Genomic DNA, 22,876 nt, shown 5'->3' with positions numbered 1-22,876 from the left:
TCCACCTGTCCCAGGGTTTCTTTCCACCTGTCCCAGAGTTTCTATCCACCTGTCCCAATGTTTCTATCCACCTGTTCCAGGGTTTCTATCCACCTGTCCCAGAGTTTCAATCCACCTGTCCCAAGTTATCTATCCACCTGTTTCAAATTTACTATCCACCCATCCCGGGGTTTCTATCCACATGTCCCAAGGTTTCTATCCACTTGTCCCAAGGTTTCAATCTACCTGTCCCTGTGTTTCTATCCACCTGTCCCAAATTTTCTATCCACCTATCCCAAGGTTTCTATCCACCTGTCACACGTTTCCTGTCCACCTGTCCCAAGCTTCTAACCACTGATCCCGAGATTTCTATCCGCCTCTCCCAAGGTTCTATCCACCTGTCCCAAGCTTCTACTCACTTGTCCCGAGATTTCTTTCCGCCTCTCACAAGGTTTCTATCCACTTGTCCCAGTTTAACTCTCCACCTGTCCCAGGGTTTCTATCCACCTTTCCCAGATTTCTATCCACCTGTCCCAAGTTATCTATCGACCTGTCCCAAGGTTTCTATCCACCTGTCCCAGGGTTTCTATCCACCTGTCCCATGATTTTTATCCGCCTGTCCCTGGCTTTCTATCCACCTTTACCAAATTTTCTATCCACCTGTCCCAAGATATCTAGCCACCTGTCTCAACTTTTCTATCCACCTGTCCCTTAGTTTCTATCCACCTGTCCCAAGTTTTCTATCCTATTGTCCCAGGGTTTCTATCCACCTGTCCCAGGGTTTCTATCCACATGTCCCGAGGTTACTCTCAACTATCCCAAGGTTTCTTTCCGCTTGTCCCAGGGCTTTTATCCACATGTCCCAAGGTGACTATCCACCTGTCCCGAGTTTTCTATCCATCCGTCCCGAGCTTTCTATCTGCTTAATCTGAGGTTCCTATCCACTATCCCAAGGTTTCTATCCACCTGTCCCAGGGTTTCCTTCCATCTCTTCCAAGATTTCTATCCACCTATTCCAAGTTTTCTCTCCACTTTCCCAAGGTTTCTATCCACCTGCCCCTGGGTTTCTATCCACCTGTCCCAGATTTTCTAACCGCCTGTCACAAGTTATCTATCCACCTGTCCCGAGGTTTCTATCCACCATCCCCAAGTTAACTATCCAGCTGTCCCCAGTGTCCTATCCAGCTGTCTCAAGCTTCTATCCACTTGTCCCGAGATTTCTATAAACATCTCCAAGGTTTTCTACCCACCTGTCACAAGCTTCTATCCACGCGTCGCGAGATTTCTATCCGCCTGACCTTGGGTTTCCATTTACCTCTCCCGAGGTTTCTATCTGTCTGTCCCCAGCTTTCTATCTGCTTATCCCAAGGTTACTATCCACTATCGAGAGGTTTCTCTCCACCTGTCCATGGGTTTCCTTCCATCTCTCCCAAGGTTACTATCCACCTATCCCATGTTTTCTCTCCACTATCCCATGGTTTCGATCCCCCTGTCCCTGGGTTTCTATCCACCTCTCCCAAAGCTTCTATCCAGCTGCACCAAGCTTTCTATCCGCTTATCCCAAGGTTACTATCCACTATCACGAGGTTTCTATCCACCTGTCCCAGGTGAACTATCCACCTGTCCCACGTTTACTATCCACCTGTCCCAAGCTTCTATCCACTTGTCTCGAGATTTGTTTCTCCCTGTCCCGAGTTTTCTATCCACCTGTACAAAGTTTACTCTCCCCCTGTCCAAGGATTTCTATCCACCTGTCCATGGGTTTACTTCCATCTCTCCCAAGGTTTCTATCCACCTATCCCACGTTTTCTCTCCACTATCCCATGGTTTCTATCCTCCTGTCCCTGGCTTTCTATCCACCTCTCCCGAAGTTTCTATCCATCTGTCCTGAGGTTTCTATCCGCTTATCCCGAGCTTACTATCCACTATCACGAGGTTTCTATCCACCTGTCCCAGGGTTTCCTTCCATCCCCCTGCCGGCTTTTTATCCATCTTTCCCACGGTTTTTATGCACATATCATCTGATTTCTATCCACATCTCCCGAGGTTTCGGTCTACCTGTCCCGAGTTTTCTATCCACCTGTCCAAAGTTTTCTATCCACTATCCCAAGATTTCTATCCACCCGTACCAGGGTTTTTATCCACCTGTGCCGCACTTTCTATCTACCTGTTCCGTGGTTTCGATCCACCTGTCCTGCTGTTTCTATCCACCTGTCCTGAGGTTTCTAACCACTATCCCAAAGTTTCTATCCACCTGTCCCAGGGTTTTTATCCACCTGTCCCTGGATTTCTGTCCACCTGTCCTGAGGTTTCTCTCCACCTGTCTCGAGGTTTCTAACTATGAGTCCCAATGCTTCTATCCACCTGAGCCTGGGTTTCTATCAACCTGTCCCAGAGTTTCTATCCACCTGTGCCAAGTTATCTATCCACCTTTCCCAACCTTTCAATCCATCTGTCCATGGGTTTCTATCCACCTGTCCCAGGGCATTTCTATCCACATGTCCCAAGTTTGCTATCTCCCTGTCCCAAGTTATCTCTCCACTATCCAATGGTTTCTATCCACTTGTCCCTGGGTTTCTATCCACCTCTCCCAAGCTTTCTATCCATGTGTCCCAAGCTTTCTATCCGCTTATCCCGCGGTTACTTTCCACTTGTCCCGAGGTTTCTATCCACCTATCCCAGGTGAACTATCCACCTGTCCCACCTTTACTATCCACCTGTCCCAAGCTTCTACCCACTTGTCTCAAGATTTGTTTCTCCCTGTCCCGAGTTTTCTATCCACCTGTACAAAGTTTACTCTCCCCCTGTCCCAGGGTTTCTATCCACCTGTCCCAAGTTTAATATCCACCTGTCCCAAGGTTTCTTTCCACCTGTCCCAGCGTTTCTAACCACCTGTCCCAATGTTTCTATCCACCTGTTCCAGGGTTTCTATCCACCTGTCCCTGGGTTTCCTTTCACCTGTCCCACGTTTTCTGTCCCTCTGTCCCAAGCTTCTATGCACTTATCCTGAGATTTCTATCCACCTCTCCCAAGGTTCTATCCACCTGCCCCAAGTTATCTATCAACCTGTCCTGTCCCAAGGATTCTATCCGCATGTCCCAGAGTTTCTATCCACCTGTCCCAAGATTTTTATCCACCTGTCCCTGGGTTTCTATCCACCTCTCCCAAATTTTCTATCCACCTGTCCCAAGATTTCTAGCTACCTGTCCCACGTTTTCGATCCACCTGTCCGTGGGTTTCTATCTACCTCTCCCAGAATTTCTATCCAGCTGTCCCAAGTTATCGATCCACCTGTCTCAACTTTTCTCTCCACCTGTCCCTTGGTTTCTATCCACCTGTCCGATGTTTTCTATCGTATTGTAGCAGGGTTTCTATCCACCAGTCCCATGGTTTCCTTCCATCTCTTCCAAGATTTCTATCCACCTATTCCAAGTTTTCTCTCCACTATCCCAAGGTTTCTATCCACCTGTCTCTGGGTTTCTATCCACCTGTCCCTGATTTTCTAACCACCTGTCCCAAGTTGTCTATCCACCAGTCCCATGTTTACTATCCACCTATCCTAGGGTTTCTATCCACCTGTCCAGAGGATTCTATCCACCTTCCCCAAGTTAACTATCCAGCTGTCCCCAGTGTCCTATCCATCTATCTCAAGCTTCTATCCACCTGTCCCAGATTTTCTATCCACATATCCCATGTTTACTATCCACCTGTCCTGGGGTTTCTCTCCGCCTGTCCCAAGGTTTCTATCCACCTATTCTATGCTTTCTAACCACCTGTCCCTGGGTTTCTGTTCACCTGTCCCTGGGTTTCTATCCACCTGTCCCGAGGTTTCTATCCACCTGTCTCGAGGTTTCTATCTACCAGTCCCAACGCTTCTATCCACCTGTCCATGGGTTTCCTTCCATCTCTCACAAGGTTTCTACCCGCCTATCCCAAGTTTTCTCTCCACTATCCCATGGTTTCTATCCACCTGCCCCTGGGTTTCTATCCGCTTATCCCGAGATTACGATCCGCTATCACAAGGTTTCTATCCACCTGTCCCAGGGTTTCCTTCCATCATTCCCCAGTTTTCTATGCATCTATCCCAGGGTTTTTATGCACCTATCCTCTGGTTTCTATCCACCTCTCCCGAGGTTTCGGTCTACCTGTCCCGAGGTTTCTATCCACCTGTCCCAAGGTTTCTATCCACTATCCCAAGCTTTCTATCCACCTGTACCAGGGTTTTTATCCACCTGTGCCGCAGTTTCTATCTACCTGTGCCGTGGTTTGGATCTACCTGTCCCAATGTTTCTATCCAGCTGTCCCGAGGTTTCTATAGACTTTACCAAAGTTTCTATCCACCTGTCCCAGGGTTTTTATCCACCTGTCCCGTAGTTTCTATCCACCTGTCCCGAAGTTTCGATCTACCTGTCCCGAGGTTTCTATCCACATGTCCTGAGGTTTCTATCCACTATCCCTAGGTTTCTATTCACCTGATCCAGTGTTTTCATCCACCTGGCCCCAGGTTTCTGTTCGCCTTTCCCTGTGTTTCTATCCAGCTGTCCTAGGGTTTCTATCCACCTCTCCAGAGGATTCTATCCACCTGTCCCAAGGTTTCTATCCACCTGTCCCAAATTTTCTATCCACCTTTCCCTGGGTTTCTGTTCGCCTGTCCCGAGGTTCCTATCCACCTATCCCAAGGTTTCTATCCAACTGTCCCTGGGTTTCTCTCCACCTGTCCCTGGGTTTCTCTCCAACTGTCCCAGAGTTTCTATCCACCTGTGCCAAGTTATCAATCCACCTGTCCCAACTATTTTATCCACCTGTCCATGGGTTTCTATCCACCTGTCCCAGGGTTTCTATCCACATGTCCTAGGTTTGCTATCCCCCTGTCCCAAGTTTTCCCTCCACTATCCCATGGAATCTATCCACCTGTCCCTGGGTTTCTATCCACCTCTCCCGAGGTTTCTATCCATCTGTCCCGATCTTTCCATCCGCTTATCCTGAGGTTACTATCCACTATGGTGAGGATTCTATCCACATGTTCCAGGGTTTCTATCCACACATCCTAAGTTTGCTATCCACCTGTCCCAAGTTTTCTCTCCACTATCCCATAGTTTCTATCCACCGGTCCCTGGGTTTCTATCCACATCTCCCGAGGTTTCTATCCACCTGTCCCAGGGTTTCGTTCCATCTCTCACAAGGTTTCTATCCACCGATCCCAAGTGTTCTCTCCACTATCCAGAGATTTCTATCCGCCTGACCCTGAGTTTCAATTCACCTCTCCTGAGGTTTCTATCCATCTCTCCCAAGCTTATTATCCACTTATCCCAAGTTAACTATCCACTATCCCGAGGTTTCTATCCATCTATCTCAGGGTTTATATCCAACTGTCCTGTGGTTTCTATCCACCACTCCCGAGCTTACGGTGTACCTGTCCCGAGGTTTCTATCCACCTATCCTGCTGGTTCCATCCACCTGTCCTGAGGTTTCGATCCACAATCCCAAAGATTCTATCCACCTGTACCGGGGTTTATATCCACCTGTCCCGTAGTTCCTATCTACCTGTCCCAAGGTTTGTATCCACCTGTCCCAAGGTTTCTATCCACCTGTCCTGTTGTTTCTATCCACCTGTCCCAAGATTTCTATCCACTATCCCAAAGTTTCTATCCACCTGTCCCAGCGTTTTTATCCAACTGTCCCGCAGTTTGTATCCACCTGCCCGAAGTTTCGATCTACCTGTCACGAGGTTTCTATCCACCTGTCCCGAGATATCTATCCACTATCCCAAAGTTTTTATCCACATGTCCCAGAGTTTTTATCCAACTGTCCCGCAGTTTCTATCCACCTGTCCCGAGGTTTCGATCTACCTGTCACGAGGTTTCTATTCACCTGTCCAGAGGTTTCTATCCAACTGTCCTGCTCTTTCCATCCACCTGTCCTGAGGTTTCTATCCACAATCCCAAAGATTCTATCCACCTGTACCGGGGTTTTTATCCACCTGTCCCGCAGTTCCTATCTACCTGTCCCAAGGTTTCGATCTACCTGTCCTAAGGTTTGTATCCACCTGTCCTGAGTTTTCTATCCACCTGTCCTGTTGTTTCTATCCACCTGTCCCGAGATTTCTATCCACTATCCCAAAGTTTCTATCCACCTGTCCCAGCGTTTTTATCCAACTGTCCTGCAGTTTCTATCCACCTGCCCGAAGTTTCGATCTACCTGTCACGAGGTTTCTATCCACCTGTCCCGAGATATCTCTCCACTATCCCAAAGTTTTTATCCACATGTCCCAGCAGTTTTATCCAACTGTCCCGCAGTTTCTATCCACCTGTCCCGAGGTTTCGATCTACCTGTCACGAGGTTTCTATCCACCTGTCCAGAGGTTTCTATCCAGCTGTCCTGCTCTTTCCATCCACCTGTCCTGAGGTTTCTATCCACAATCCCAAAGATTCTATCCACCTGTACCGGGGTTTTTATCCACCTGTCCCGCAGTTCCTATCCACCTGTCCCAAGGTTTCGATCTACCTGTCCTAAGGTTTGTATCCACCTGTCCTGAGTTTTCTATCCACCTGTCCTGTAGTTTCTATCCACCTGTCCCAAGATTTTGATCCACTATCCCAAAGTTTTTATCCACCTGTCCCAGCGTTTTTATCCAACTGTCCCGAAGTTTCTATCCACCTGTCCAGAGGTTTCGATCTACCGGTCACGAGGTTTCTATCCACCTGTATCGGGGTTTTTATCCACCTGTCCCGCAGTTCCTATCTACCTGTCCCAAGGTTTCGATCTGCCTGTCCCAAGGTTTGTATCCACCTGCCCCGAGGTTTCTATCCACCTGTCCTGTTGTTTCTATCCACCTGTCCCGAGATTTCTATCCATTATCCCAAACTTTCAATCCACCTGTCCCAGCGTTTGTATCCAACTGTCCCGCAGTTTCTATCCACCTGTCCCAAGGTTTTGATCTACCTGTCACGAGGTTTCTATCCACCTGTCCCGAGATTTCTATCCACTATCCCAAAGTTTTTATCCACCTGTCCCAGCGTTTTTTATCCTACTGTCCCGCAGTTTCTATCCACCTGTCCTGCTGTTTCCATCCACCTGTCCCGAGATTTCTATCCACCTGTCCCGCGGTTTCTATGCACCTGTCCTGCTGTTTCCATCCATATGTCCTGAGGTATCTATCCACAATGCCAAAGATTCTATCCAACTGTACCGGGGTTTTTATCCACCTGTCCCGCTGTTCCTATCTACCTGTCCGAAGGTTTCTATCCACCTGTCCCGAGGTTTCTATCCACCTGTCCTGCTGTTTCTATCCACCTGTCCCGAGGTTTCTCTCCACTATCCCAAGGTTTCCATCCGCCTGACCTTGGGTTTCTATTCACCTCTCCTGAGGTTTCTATCCATCTGTCCTGAGCTTTCTATCCACTTTTCCCAAGGGAAATATCCACTATCCCGAGGTTTCTATCCTACTGTCCCAGGGTTTCCTTCCATCACTCCCCAGTTTTCTATGCATCTATCCCGGGGTTTTTGTCCTCCTGTCCTGTGGTTTCTATCCACTTCTCCCGAGGTTTCTATCCACTTTCCCAAAGTTTCTATCCACCTGTCCCGAGGTTTCTATCCACCTGTCCTGCTGTTTCTATCCGCCTGTCCCAATGTTTCTATCCAACTATCACCTGTCCCTGGGTTTCTTTCCGCCTGTCCCGATGTTTGTATCCGCCTGTCCCTGGGTTTCTATCCACCTGTCCAGAGGTTTTGATCCACCTGTCCCAATGTTTCTATCCACCTTTCCATGGGTGTCTATTCGCCTGTTCCGAGGTTTCTATCCACCTATCCCAAGGTTTCTATCCACCACACCCTTGGTTTCTATTCACCTCTCCCGAGGTTTGTATCCATCTGTCCCGAGCTTTCTATCCGCTAATCCCAAGGTTACTATCCACTTTCGCTAGATTTCTATCCACCTGTCCCAGAGTTTCCTTCCATCTCTCCCAAGGTTGCTATCCAACGATCCCAAGTTTACTCTCCACTATCACAAGATTGCTATCCGCCTGACCCTGGGTTTCTATTCACCCCTCCTGAGGTTTCTATCCATCTGTCCCGAGCTTTCTTTCCGCTTATCCCAAGGTAAATATCCAATATTCCGAGGTTTCTATCCTACTGTCCCAGGGTTTCCTTCCATCACTCCCCAGTTTTCTATGCATCTATCCCAGGGTTTTTATCCACCTGTCCTGTGGTTTCTATCCACTTCTCCCGTGGTTTTGGTCTACCTTTCCCGAGGTTTCTATCCACTTCTCCCGTGATTTCGGTCTACCTTTCCCGAGATTTCTATCCACCTGTCCCAAGGTTTCTATCCACTATCCCAAAGTTTCTATCCACCTTTCCCGAGGTTTCTATCCACTTCTCCCGTGATTTCGGTCTACCTTTCCCGAGATTTCTATCCACCTGTCCCAAGGTTTCTATCCACTATCCCAAAGTTTCTATCCACCTGTCCCGAGGTTTCTATCCACCTGTCCTGCTGTTTCTATCCACCTGTCCCGAGGTTTCTATCCACCTGTCCTGCTGTTTCTATCCACCTGTCCCGAGGTTTCTATCCACCTGTCCTGCTGTTTCTATCCACCTGTCCCGAGGTTTCTATCCACCTCTCCCGAGGTTACTTTCCACGATTCCAAGGTTTCTATCCACCTGATCCAGGGTTTTTATCCACCTGTCCCGAGCTTTCTATCCACCTGTCCCTGGGTTTCTATCCACCTGTCCCGAGGTTTCTATCCACCTGTCGCAGGGTTTCTTTCTGCCTGTCCTGAGGTTTCTATACACCAGCCCCTGGGTTTCTATCCACCTGTCCCAGGGATTCTATCCAACTTTCCCAAAGTTTCTATCCACTTGTCCTAAGTTTTCTATCCACCTTTCACTGGGGTTCTATTCACCTGTCCCAAAGTTTCTATCCACCTGTCCCTGGGTTTCTATCCGACTGTCCCGAGGTTTCTATCCACCTATCCCGAGGTTTCTATCCACCTTCCCCAAGTTAACTATCCCGCTGTCCCCAGTGTCCTATCCACCTGTCTCAAGCTTCTATCCACTCGTCCCGAGACTTCTATCCTCCTCTCCCAAGGTTTCTATCCAATTGTCCCAAGCTTCTATCCACTCGTTGCGAAATTTCTAACCGCCTGTCCCAAGTTTTCTATTCACCAGTCGCAAGTTTAATCTCCACCTGTCCCAGGGTTTCTATCCACCTCTCCCAAGGTTTCTATCCACCTGTCCTGCTGTTTCCATTCACCTCTCCTGAGGTTTATATCCACAATCCCAAAGATTCTATCAACCTGTACTGGTGTTTTTATCCACCTGTCCTGCAGTTCCTATCTACCTGTCCCAAGGATTCGATCTACCTGTCCCAAGGTTTGTATCCACCTGTCCAGAGGTTTCTATCCACCTGTCCTGTTGTTTCTATCCACCTGTCCTGAGATTTCTATCCGCTATCCCAAAGTTTCTATCCACCTTTCCCAGCATTTTTATCCAACTGTCCCACAGTTTCTATCCACCTGTCCCGAGGTTTCGATCTACCTGTCACGAGGCTTCTATCCACCTGTCCCGAGATTTCTATCCACTATCCCAAAGTTTCTATCCACATGTCCCAGCGTATTTATCCAACTGTCCCGCAGTTTCTATCCACCAGTCCCGAGGTTTCGATCTACCTGTCACGAGGTTTCTATCCACCTGTCCCGAGGTTTCTATCCACCTGTCCTGCTCTTTCCATCCACCTGTCCTGAGGTTTCTATCCACAATCCCAAAGATTCTATCCACCTGTACCGCAGTTCCTATCCACCTGTCCCGCAGTTCCTATCTACCTGTCCGAAGGTTTCGATCTACCTGTCCCAAGGTTTGTATCTACCTGTCCCGAGGTTTCGATCCACCTGTCCCGTAATTTCTATCCACTATCCCAAAGTTTTGATCCACCTGTCCCAGCGTTTTTATCCAATTGTCCTGCAGTTTCTATCCACCTGTCCCAAGGTTTCGATCTACCTGTCCCAAGGTTTCGATCTATCTGTCCCAAGGTTTGTATCCACCTGTCCCGAGGTTTCTATCCACCTGTCCTGCTGTTTCTATCCACCTATCCCAAGATTTCTATCCACTATCCCAAAATTTCAATCCACCTGTCCCAGTGTTTGTATCCAACTGTCCTGCAGTTTCTATCCACCTGTCCCGAGGTTTCGATCTACCTGTCACGAGGTTTCTATCCACCTGTCCCGAGATTTCTATCCACTATCCCAAAGTTTTTATCCACCTGTCCCGCAGTTTCTATCCACCTGTCCAGAGGTTTCGATCTACCTGTCACGAGGTTTCTATCCACCTGTCCCGAGGTTTCTATCCACCTGTCCTGCTGTTTCCATCCACGTGTCCTGAGGTTTCTATCCACAATCCCAAAGATTCTATCCACCTGTACCGGGGTTTTTATCCACCTGTCCCGCAGTTCCTATCTACCTGTCCCAAGGTTTCGAACTACCTGTCCCAAGGTTTGTATCCACCTGTCCCGAGGTTTCTATCCACCTTTCCTGTTGTTTCTATCCACCTGTCCCGAGATTTCTATCCACTATCCCAAAGTTTCTATCCAACTTTCCCAGCGTTTTTATCCAACTGTCCCGCAGTTTCTATCCACCTGTCCCAGGGTTTCTATCCACCTGTCCCAAGGTTTCTATCCACATGTCCTAAGTTTGCTATCCACCTGTCCCAGGTTTTCTCTCCACTATCCCATGGTTTCTATCCACCGGTCCTTGGGTTTCTATTCACCTCTCCCGAGGTTTCTATCCATTTGTCCCGAGCTTTCGATCGGCTTAACCCGAGGTTACTATCCACTATCGCGAGGTTTCTATCCACCTGTCCCCGGGCTTCCTTCCATCACTCCCCTGTTTTCTATCCATCTGTCCCAGGGTTTTTAACTACCTGTCCTGTGGTTTCTATCCACCTCTCCCGAGGTTTCGCTCTACCTGTCCCGAGGTTTCTATCCACCTGTCCCAAGGTTTCTATACACCTATCCCAATGTTTCTATCCACCTGTCCCTGGGTTTCTGTCCACCTGTCCCGAGGTTTCTCTCCAAATGTCTCGCGGTTTCTATCTACCAGTCCCAATGCTTCTATCCACCTGTCCCTGGGTTTCTATCAACCTGTCCCAGTGTTTCTAACCACCTGTTCCAAGTTACCTATCCACCTGTCCCAACCTTTCTATCCACATGTCCATGGGTTACTATCACCTGTCCAAGGGTTTCTATCCACATGTCCCAAGTTTGCTCTGCACCTGTCCCAAGTTTTCTCTCCACTATCCAATGGTTTCTATCCACATCTTCCGAGGTTTCTGTCCATCAGTCCCGAGTATTCTATCAGCTTAACCCGAGGTTACTATCCACTATCGCGAGGTTTCTATCCACCAGTCCCAGGGCTTCCTTCCATCACTCCCCTGTTTTCTATCCATCTGTCCCAGGGTTTTTATCTACCTGTCCTGTGGTTTCTATCCACCTGTCCCGAGGTTTCTATCCACCTGTCCTGCTGTTTCCATCCACGTGTCCTGAGGTTTCTATCCACAATCCCAAAGATTCTATCCACCTGTACCGGGGTTTTTATCCACCTGTCCCGCAGTTCCTATCTACCTGTCCCAAGGTTTCGAACTACCTGTCCCAAGGTTTGTATCCACCTGTCCCGAGGTTTCTATCCACCTTTCCTGTTGTTTCTATCCACCTGTCCCGAGATTTCTATCCACTATCCCAAAGTTTCTATCCAACTTTCCCAGCGTTTTTATCCAACTGTCCCGCAGTTTCTATCCACCTGTCCCAGGGTTTCTATCCACCTGTCCCAAGGTTTCTATCCACATGTCCTAAGTTTGCTATCCACCTGTCCCAGGTTTTCTCTCCACTATCCCATGGTTTCTATCCACCGGTCCTTGGGTTTCTATTCACCTCTCCCGAGGTTTCTATCCATTTGTCCCGAGCTTTCGATCGGCTTAACCCGAGGTTACTATCCACTATCGCGAGGTTTCTATCCACCTGTCCCCGGGCTTCCTTCCATCACTCCCCTGTTTTCTATCCATCTGTCCCAGGGTTTTTAACTACCTGTCCTGTGGTTTCTATCCACCTCTCCCGAGGTTTCGCTCTACCTGTCCCGAGGTTTCTATCCACCTGTCCCAAGGTTTCTATACACCTATCCCAATGTTTCTATCCACCTGTCCCTGGGTTTCTGTCCACCTGTCCCGAGGTTTCTCTCCAAATGTCTCGCGGTTTCTATCTACCAGTCCCAATGCTTCTATCCACCTGTCCCTGGGTTTCTATCAACCTGTCCCAGTGTTTCTAACCACCTGTTCCAAGTTACCTATCCACCTGTCCCAACCTTTCTATCCACATGTCCATGGGTTACTATCACCTGTCCAAGGGTTTCTATCCACATGTCCCAAGTTTGCTCTGCACCTGTCCCAAGTTTTCTCTCCACTATCCAATGGTTTCTATCCACATCTTCCGAGGTTTCTGTCCATCAGTCCCGAGCATTCTATCAGCTTAACCCGAGGTTACTATCCACTATCGCGAGGTTTCTATCCACCAGTCCCAGGGCTTCCTTCCATCACTCCCCTGTTTTCTATCCATCTGTCCCAGGGTTTTTATCTACCTGTCCTGTGGTTTCTATCCACCTCTCCCGAGGTTTCGGTCTACCTGTCCCGACGTTTCTATCCAACTGTCCCAAGGGTTCTATCCACCTAGCCCAAGGTATCGATACACATGTACCAGGGTTTTTAATCCACATGTCCCAAGGTTTCGAAATGCCTGTCCCAAGATTTCTATCCACTTGTCCCGAGGTTTCTATCCACCAGTCCTGCCGTTTCTTTCCACCTGTCCCAAGGTTTCTATCCTCTATCCCAAGGATCCTATCCACCTGTCCCAGCATTTTTATCCACCTGTTCCACAGTTTCTATCCACCTGTCCCGAGGTTTCGATCTACCTGTCCCGAGGTTTCAATCCACCTGTCCCGACGTTTCTATCCACCTGTCCTGCTGTTTCTATTCACCAGTCCCGGGGTTTCTATCCACCTGTCCAAAGTTGGCTTTCCCCCTGTCCCAAATCTTGTCTCCACTATCCCATGCTTTCTATCCACCTATCCCGAGGTTTCTATCCATCTGTGCAGTGCTTTCTATCCGCTTATCCCGAGGTTACTATCCATTATCACGAGGCTTCTATCCACATGTCCCAGGGGTTCCTTCCATCTCTCCCAAGGTTTCTATCCACCGACTCCAAGTTTTCTCTCCACTATCCCAAGGTTTCTATCTGCCTGACCCTGGGTTTCTATTCACCTCTCCTGAGGTTTCTATCCATCTGTCCCAAGCTTTCTTTCCGCTTATCCCAAGGTAACTATCCACTATCCCGAGCTTTCTATCCACCTGTCCCAGGATTTCCTTCCATCACTCCCCAGTTTTCTATCCATCTATCCCAGGCTTTTTATCCACCTCTCCTGTGGTATCTATCAACCTCTCCCGAAGTTTCGGTCTACCTTTCCCAAGGTTTCTATCCACCTGTCCCGAGATATCTATCCACCTTTCCCTGGGTTTCTGTCCACCTGTCCCTGGGTTTCAATCCACCTGTCCCGAGGTTTCTCTCCAGATTTCTCGAGGTTTCTATCTACCAGTCCCAAAGCTTCTATCCACCTGTCCCTGGGTTTCTATCAACCTGTCCCAGAGTTTCTGTCCACCTGTGCCAAGTTATCTATCCACGTGTCCCAACCTTTCTATCCACCTGTCCATGGGTTTCTATCCACCTGTCCCAGGGTTTCTATACACATGTCCCAAGTTTGGTATCCCCCTGTCCCATGTTTTCTCTCCACTATCCCATGGTTTCTATCCACCTGTCCCTGGGTTTCTATCCACCTGTTCCGAGGTTTCTATCCACCTGTCCCAGTAATTTTATTCATCTGTCCCGCAGTTTCTATCCATCTGTTCCGAGGTTTCGGTCTACCTGTCCCGAGGTTTCTATATACCTGTCCCAAAGTTCCTATCCACCGTTCCCTGGGTTTCTATTCGCATGTCCCGAGATTTCTATCCACCTGTCCCTACCATTCTATCCACCTGTCCATGGGTTTCTATCCACCTGTCCCATGCTTTCTATCCACATGTCCCAAGTTTGCTATCCCCCTGTCCCACATTTTCTCTCCACTATCCCATGCTTTCTATCCACCTGTCTGTGGGTTTCTATCCACCTCTCCCGAGGTTTCTATCCACCCATCCCATGTTTTCTCTCCACTATCCCAAGGTTTCTATCCGCCAGACCCTGTGTTTCTATTCACCTCTCCTGAGGTTTCTATCCATCTGTCCCCAGCTTTCTATCCGCTTATCCCAAGGTAACTATCCACTATCCCAAGGTTTCTATCCACCGGTCCCAGGGTTTCCTTCCATCACTCCCCAGTTTTATATCCATCTATCCCAGCTTTTTTATCCACCTGTCCTGTGGTTTCTACCATCCTCTCCAGAAGTTTCGGTCTACCTGTCCCGAGGTTTCTATCCACCTGTCCCGAGGTTTCTATCCACCTGTCCCAAGGTTTCTATCCACCTTTCCCTGGGTTTCTGTCCACCTGTCCCAGGGTTTCAATCCACCTGTCCCGAGGTTTATCTCCAGCTTACTCGAGGTTTCTATCTACCAGTCCCAATGCTTCTATCCACCTGTCCCTGGGTTTCTATCAACCTGTCCCAGATTTTCTACCCACCTGTGCCAAGTTATCTATCCACCTGTCCCAATCTTTCTATCCACCTGTCCATGCGTTTCTATCCACCTGTCCCAGGGTTTCTATCCACATATCACAAGTTTGGTATCCCCCTGTCCCAAGTTTTCTCTCCACTATCCCATGGTTTCTATCCACCTGTCCCTGGGTTTCTATCCACCGGTCCCGAGGTTTCTATCCACCTGTCCCAGTAATTTTATCCATCTGTCCCACAGTTTCTATCCATCTGTCCCGAGGTTTCGGTCTACTGTCCTTAGGTTTCTATATACCTGTCCCAAAGTTCCTATCCACCTTTCCCTGGGTTTCTATTCGCCTGTCCCGAGGTTTCTATCCACCTATCCCTACCATTCTATCCACCTGTCCATTGGTTTCTATCCACCTGTCCCAGGCTTTCTATCCACATGTCCCAAGTTTGCTATCCCCCTGTCCCTGGTTTTCTCTCCACTATCCCATGCTTTCTATCCACCTCTCCCGAGGTTTCTATCCACCTATCCCATGTTTTCTCTCCACTATCCCAAGGTTTCTATCCGCCAGACCCTATTCACCTCTCCTGAGGTTTCTATCCATCTGTCCCGAGCTTTCTATCTGCTTATCCCAAGGTAACTAATCACTATCCTGTCGTTTCTATCCACCTGTCCTTGGGTTTTTATCAACCTGTCCCAGAGTTTCTATCCACCTGTGCCAAGTTATCTATCCACCTGTCCCAACCTTTCTATCCAACTGTCCATGCGTTTCTATCCACCAGTCCCAGGGTTTCTACCACATGTCCCAAGTTTGCTCTGCCCCTTTCCCAAGTTTTCTCTCCACTATCCCAAGGTTCCTATCCACCTGTCCCAGCATTTCTATCCACTTGTCCCGAGGTTTCGATCTACCTATCCCGAGGTTTCAATACACCTGTCCCTACGTTTCTATCCACCTGTCCTGCTGTTTCTATTCACCAGTCCTGGGGTTTCTATCCACCTATCCAAAGGTTTCTATCCACCTGTCCCTGGGTTTCTATCAACCAGTCCCAGTCTTTCTACCCACCTGTGCCATGTTACCTATCCACCTGTCCCAACATTTCTATCCACCTGTCCAGGGGTTTCTATCCACCTGTCCCGGGGCTTCTATCCACATGTCCAAAGTTAGCTTTCCCCCTGTCCCAAGTCTTCTCTCCACTATCCCATGTTTTCTATCCACCCATCCCGAGGTTTCTAGCCATCTGTGCAGTGTTTTCTATCCGCTTATCCCGAGGTTACTATCCACTATCACGAGGTTTCTATCCACATGTCCCAGGGGTTACTTCCATCTATCCCAAGGTTTCTATCCACCTATTCCAAGTTTTCTCTCCACTATCCCAAGGTTTCTATCCACCTGACCCTGTGTTTCTATTCACCTCTCCTGAGGTTTCTATCCATCTGTCCCAAGCTTTCTTTCCGCTTATCCCAAGGTAACTATCCACTATCCCGAGCTTTCCATCCACCTGTCCCAGGATTTCCTTCCATCTCTCCCCAGATTTCTATCCATCTATCCCAGGCTTTTTATCCACCAGTCCTGTGGTATCTATCAACTTCTCCCGAAGTTTCGGTCTACCTGTCCCGAGGTTTCTATATACCTGTCCCAAAGTTCCTATCCACCGTTCCCTGGGTTTCTATTTGCCTGTCCCGAGGTTTCTATCCACCTGACCCTACCATTCTATCCCCCTGTCCATGGGTTTCTATCCACCTGTCCCAAGTTTGGTATCCCCCTGTCCCATGTTATCTCTCCACTATCCCATGGTTTCTATCCACCTGTCCCTGGGTTTCAATCCACCTGTCCCAAGGTTTCTCTCCAGCTTTCTCGAGGTTTCTATCTACCAGTCCCAACGCTTCTATCCACCTGTCCCTGGGTTTCTATCAACCTGTCCCAGAGCTTCTATCCACCTGTGCCAAGTTATCTATCCACCTGTCCCAACCTTTCTAACCACCTGTCCATGGGTTTCTATCCACCTGTCCCAAGTTTGGTATCCCCCTGTCCCATGTTATCTCTCCACTATCCCATGGTTTCTATCCACCTGTCCCTGGGTTTCTATCCACCTGTCCCAAGGTTTCTATCAACCTGTCCCAGTAATTTTATCCATCTGTCCCGCAGTTTCTATCCATCTGTTCCGAGGTTTCGGTCTACCTGTCCCGAGGTTTCTATATACCTGTCCCAAAGTTCCTATCCACCGTTCCCTGGGTTTCCATTCGCCTGTCCCGAGGTTTCTATCCACATGACCCTACCATTCTATCCACCTGTCCATGGGTTTCTATCCACTTGTTCCATGCTTTCTATCCACATATCCCAAGTTTGCTATCCCCCTGTCCCAAATTTTCTCTCCAGTATCCCATGCTTTCTATCCACCTGTCCTTGGGTTTCTATCCACCTCTCCCGAGGTTTCTATCCACCCATCCCATGTTTTCTCTCCACTATCCCAAGGTTTCTATCCGCCAGACCCTGGCGGATAGAAACCTTGGGATATTCACCTGTGGTTTCCATGAGGTTGAAACCATGAGGTTTCTATCCACCTTTCCCAAGGTATCTATCCACCTTTCCCTGGGTTTCTGTCCACCTGTCCCGAGGTTTCTCTCCAGCTTTCTCGAGGTTTCTATCTACCAGTCCCAACACTTCTATCCACCTGTCCCTGGGTTTCTGTCAACCTGTCCCAGAGTTTCTACCCACTTGTGCCAAGTTATCTATCCAACTGTCCCAACCTTTCTATCCACCTGTCCATGGGTTTCTATCCACCTGTCCCAAGTTTGGTATCCCCCTGTCCCATGTTTTCTCTCCACTATCCCATGGTTTCTATCCACCTGTCCCTGGGTTTCTATCCACTTGTCCCGAGATTTCTATCCACCTGTCCCAGTAATTTTATTCATCTGTCCGGCAGTTTCTATCCATCTGTTCCGAGGTTTCGGTCTACCTGTCCCGAGGTTTCTATATACCTGTCCCAAAGTTCCTATCCACCGTTCCCTGGGTTTCTATTCGCCTGTCCCGAGGTTTCTATCCACCTGACCCTACCATTCTATCCACCTGTCCATGGGTTTCTATCCACATGAACCATGCTTTCTATCCACCTGTCCGTGGGTTTCCATCCACCTTTCCCGAGGTTGCTATCCACCCATCCCATGTTTTCTCCCGACTATCCCAAGGTTTCTATCCGGCAGACCCTGTGTTTCTATCCACCTGTCCCGAGGTTTCTATCCACCTTTCCCTGGGTTTCTGTCCACCTGTCCCTGGGTTTCAATCCACCTGTCCCGAGCTTTCTATCCACCTGTCCCAGGATTACCTTCCATCACTCCCCAGTTTTCTATCCATCTATCCCAGGCTTTTTATCCACCTCTCCTGTGGTATCTATCAACCTCTCCCGATGTTTCGGTCTACCTGTCCCGAGGTTTCTATCCACCTTTCCCAAGGTATCTATCCACCTTTCCCTGGGTGTCTGTCCACCTGTCCCTGGGTTTCAATCCACCTGTCCCGAGGTTTCTCTCCAGCTTTCTCGAGGTTTCTATCTACCAGTCGCAACGCTTCTATCCACCTGTCCCTGGGTTTCTGTCAACCTGTCCCAGAGTTTCTACTCACTTGTGCCAAGTTATCTATCCAACTGTCCCAACCTTTCTATCCACCTGTCCATGGGTTTCTATCCACCTGTCCCAGGGCTTCTATCCACATGTCCCAAGTTTGGTATCCCCCTGTCCCAAGTTTTCTCTCCACTATACCATGGTTTCTACCCACCTGTCCCTGTGATTCTATCCACCTGTCCCGTGGTTTCTACCCACCTGTCCCTGTGATTCTATCCACCTGTCCCGTGGTTTCTATCCACCTGTCCCGTGGTTTCTATCCACCTGTCCCAGTAATTTTATCCATCTGTCTCGCAGTTTCTATCCACCTGTTCCGAGGTTTCACATACCTGTCCCAAAGTTCCTATCCACCGTTCCCTGGGTTTCTATTCGCCTGTCCCAAGGTTTCTATACACCTGACCCTACCATTCTATCCACCTGTCCATGGGTTTCTATCCACATGAACCATGCTTTCTATCCACATGTCCCAAGTTTGCTATCCCCCTGTCCCAAATTTCTCTCCACTATCCCATGCTTTCTATCCACCTGTCCGTGGGTTTCTATCCACCTTTCCCGACGTTTCTATCCACCCATCCCATGTTTTCTCTCCACTATCCCAAGGTTTCTATCCGCCAGACCCTGGGTTTCTATTCACCTCTCCCGAGGTTTCTATCCATCTGTCCCCATCTTTCTATCCGCTTATCCCAAGGTAACTATCCACTATCCCGACGTTTCTATCCACCTGTCCCATGATTTCCTTCCATCAATTCCTCAGTTTTCTATCCATCTATCCCAGGCTTTTTATCCACCTCTCCTGTGGTATCTATCAACCTCTCCCGATGTTTCAGTCTACCTGTCCCGAGGTTTCTATCCACCTGTCCTAAGGTATCTATCCACCTTTCCCTGGGTTTCTGTCCACCTCTCTCTGGGTTTCAAACCACCAGTCCCGAGGTTTCTCTCCAGCTTTCTCGAGGTTTCTAACTACCAGACCCAACGCTTCTATCCACCTGTCCCTGGGTTTCTATCAACCTGTCCCAGAGTTTCTATCCACCTGTGCCAAGTTATCTATCCACCTGTCCCAAGCTTTCTATCCACCAGTCCATGAGTTTCTATCCACCTGTCCCAGGGTTTCTATCCACATGTCCCAAGCTTGGTATCCCCCGTCCCAAGTTTTCTCCCCACTATCCCATGATTTCTATCCACCTGTCCCTGGGTTTCTATCCACCTGTCCCGAGGTTTCTATCCACCTGTCCCAGGATTTCCTTCCATCACTCCCCAGTTTTCTATCCATCTATCCCAGGCTTTTTATCCACCTGTCCTGTGGTATCTATCAACCTCTCCCGATGCTTCGGTCTACCTGTCCCGAGGTTTCTATCCACCTTTCCCAAGGTATCTATCCACCTTTCCCTGGGTTTCTGTCCACCTGTGCCTGGGTTTCAATCCACCTGTCCCGAGGTTTCTCTCCACCTTTCTCGAGGTTTCTATCTACCAGTCCCAACGCTTCTATCCACCTGTCCGTGGGTTTATATCCACCTTTCCTGAGGTTTCTATCCACCCATCCCATGTTTTCTCTCCACTATCCCAAGGTTTCTATCCGCCAGACCCTGGGTTTCTATTCACCTCTCCTGAGGTTTCTATCCATCTGTCCCAAGCTTTCTTTCTGCTTATCCCAAGGTAACTATCCACTATCCCGAGCTTTCTATCCACCTGTCCCAGGGTTTCCTTCCATCACTCCCCAGTTTTCTATCCATCTATCCCAGGTTTTTTATCCACCTGTCCTGTGGTATCTATCAACCTCTCCCGATGTTTCGGTCTACCTGTCCCGAGGTTTCTATCCACCTTTCCCAAGGTATCTATCCACCTTTCCCTGGGTTTCTGTCCACCTGTCCCTGGGTTTCAATCCACCTCTCCCAAGGTTTCTCTCCAGCTTTCTCGAGGTTTCTATCTACCAGTCCCAACGCTTCTATCCACCTGACCCTGGGTTTCTGTCAACCTGTCCCAGAGTTTCTACCCACTTGTGCCAAGTTATCTATCCAACTGTCCCAACCTTTCTATCCACCTGTCCATGGGTTTCTATCCACCTGTCCCAGGGCTTCTATCCACATGTCCCAAGTTTGGTATCCCCCTGTCCCAAGTTTTCTCTCCACTATCCCATGGTTTCTACCCACCTGTCCCTGTGATTCTATCCACCTGTCCCGAGGTTTCTATCCACCTGTCCCAGTAATTTTATCCATCTGTCTCGCAGTTTCTATCCATCTGTTCCGAGGTTTCGGTCTACCTGTTCCGAGGTTTCTACATACCTGTCCCAAAGTTCCTATCCACCGTTCCCTGGGTTTCTATTCGCCTGTCCCAAGGTTTCTATACACCTGACCCTACCATTCTATCCACCTGTCCATGGGTTTCTATCCACATGAACCATGCTTTCTATCCACATGTCCCAAGTTTGCTATCACCCTGTCTCAAATTTCTCTCCACTATCCCATGCTTTCTATCCACCTGTCCGTGGGTTTCTATCCACCTCTCCCTAGGTTTCTATCCACCCATCCCATGTTTTCTCTCCACTATCCCAAGGTTTCTATCCGCCAGACCCTGGGTTTCTATTCACCTCTCCCGAGGTTTCTATCCATCTGTCCCCATCTTTCTATCCGCTTATCCCAAGGTAACTATCCACTATCCCGACGTTTCTATCCACCTGTCCCATGATTTCCTTCCATCACTCCTCAGTTTTCTATCCATCTATCCCAGGCTTTTTATCCACCTCTCCTGTGGTATCTATCAACCTCTCCCGATGTTTCAGTCTACCTGTCCCGAGGTTTCTATCCACCTGTCCCAAGGTATCTATCCACCTTTCCCTGGGTTTCTGTCCACCTCTCTCTGGGTTTCAAACCACCAGTCCCGAGGTTTCTCTCCAGCTTTCTCGAGGTTTCTAACTATCAGACCCAACGTTTCTATCCACCTGTCCCTGGGTTTCTATCAACCTGTCCCAGAGTTTCTATCCACCTGTGCCAAGTTATCTATCCACCTGTCCCAAGCTTTCTATCCACCAGTCCATGAGTTTCTATCCACCTGTCCCAGGGTTTCTATCCACATGTCCCAAGTTTGGTATCCCCCTGTCCCAAGTTTTCTCTCCACTATCCCATGATTTCTATCCACCTGTCCCTGGGTTTCTATCCACCTGTCCCGAGGTTTCTATCCACCTGACCCAGTAATTTTATCCATCTGTCCCGCAGTTTCTATCCATCTGTCCCGAGGTTTCGGTCTCCCTGTCCAGAGGTTTCTATATATCTGTCCCAAAGTACCTATCCACCTTTCTCTGGGTTTCTATTCGCCTGTCCCGAGGTTTCTATCCACCTGTCCCTACCATTCTATCCACCTGTCCATGGGTTTCTATCCACATGTCCCAAGTTTGCTATCCCCCTGTCCCAAATTTTCTCTCCACTATTGCATGCTTTCTATCAACCTGCCATGGGTTTCTATCCACCTCTCCCTAGGTTTCTATCCACCTATCCCATGTTTTCTCTCCACTATCCCATGGTTTCTATCCGCCAGACCCTGGGATTCTATTCACCTGTCCCGAGGTTTCTATCCACCTGTCCCTGTAATTTTATCCATCTGTCCCGCAGTTTCTATCCATCTGTCCCGAGGTTTCGATCTACTGTCCTTAGGTTTCTAAATACCTGTCCCAAAGTTCCTATCCACCTTTCACTGGGTTTCTCTTTGCCTGTCCCGAGGTTTCTATCCACCTGTCCCTACCATTCTATCCACCTCTCCATGGGTTTCTAGCCACCTGTCCCAGGCTTTCTATCCACAAGTCCAAAGTTTGCTATCCCCCTGTCCCAAATTTTCTCTCAACTATCCCATGCTTTCTATCCACCTGTCCGTGGGTTTCTATCCACCTCTCCTGAGGTTTCTATCCACCTATCCCATGTTTTCTCTCCACTACCCCAAGGTTTCTATCCGCCAGACCCTGGGTTTCTATTCACCTCTCCTGAGGTTTCTATCCATCTGTCCCAAGCTTTCTATCCGCTTATCCCAAGGTAACTATCCACTATCCCAAGGTTTCTATCCACCTGTCCCAGGGTTTCCTTCCATCACTCCCCAGTTTTCTATCCATCTATCCCAGGTTTTTTATCCACCTGTCCTGTGCTTTCTACCAACCTCTCCCGAAGTTTCGGTCTACCTGTCCCGAGGTTTCTATCCACCTGTCCCAAGGTTTCTATCCACCATTCCCTGGGTTTCTGTCCACCTGTCCCTAGGTTTCAATCCACCTGTCCAGAGGTTTCTCTCCAGCTTTCTCGACGTGTCTATCTACCAGTCCCAACGCTTCTATCCAACTGTCCCTGGGTTTTTTCAACATGTTCCAGAGTTTCTATCCTCCTGTGCCAAGTTATCTATCCACCTGTCCCAACCTTTCTATTCAACTGTCCAGGCGTTTCTATCCACCTGTCCCAGGGTTTCTACCACAAGTCCCAAGTTTGCTCTGCCCCTTTCCCAAGTTTTCTCTCCACTATCACAAGGTTCCTATCCACCTGTCCCAGCGTTTCTATCCACCTGTCCCGAGGTTTCGATCTACCAGTCCCGAGGTTACTATCCATTATCACGAGGTTTCTATCCACATGTCCCAGGGGT

This window comes from Cetorhinus maximus, chromosome 21 (assembly GCF_964194155.1).
Source record: "Cetorhinus maximus chromosome 21, sCetMax3.hap1.1, whole genome shotgun sequence".
Lineage (NCBI taxonomy): Eukaryota > Metazoa > Chordata > Chondrichthyes > Lamniformes > Cetorhinidae > Cetorhinus > Cetorhinus maximus.
This window is presented reverse-complemented; position numbering follows the sequence as displayed.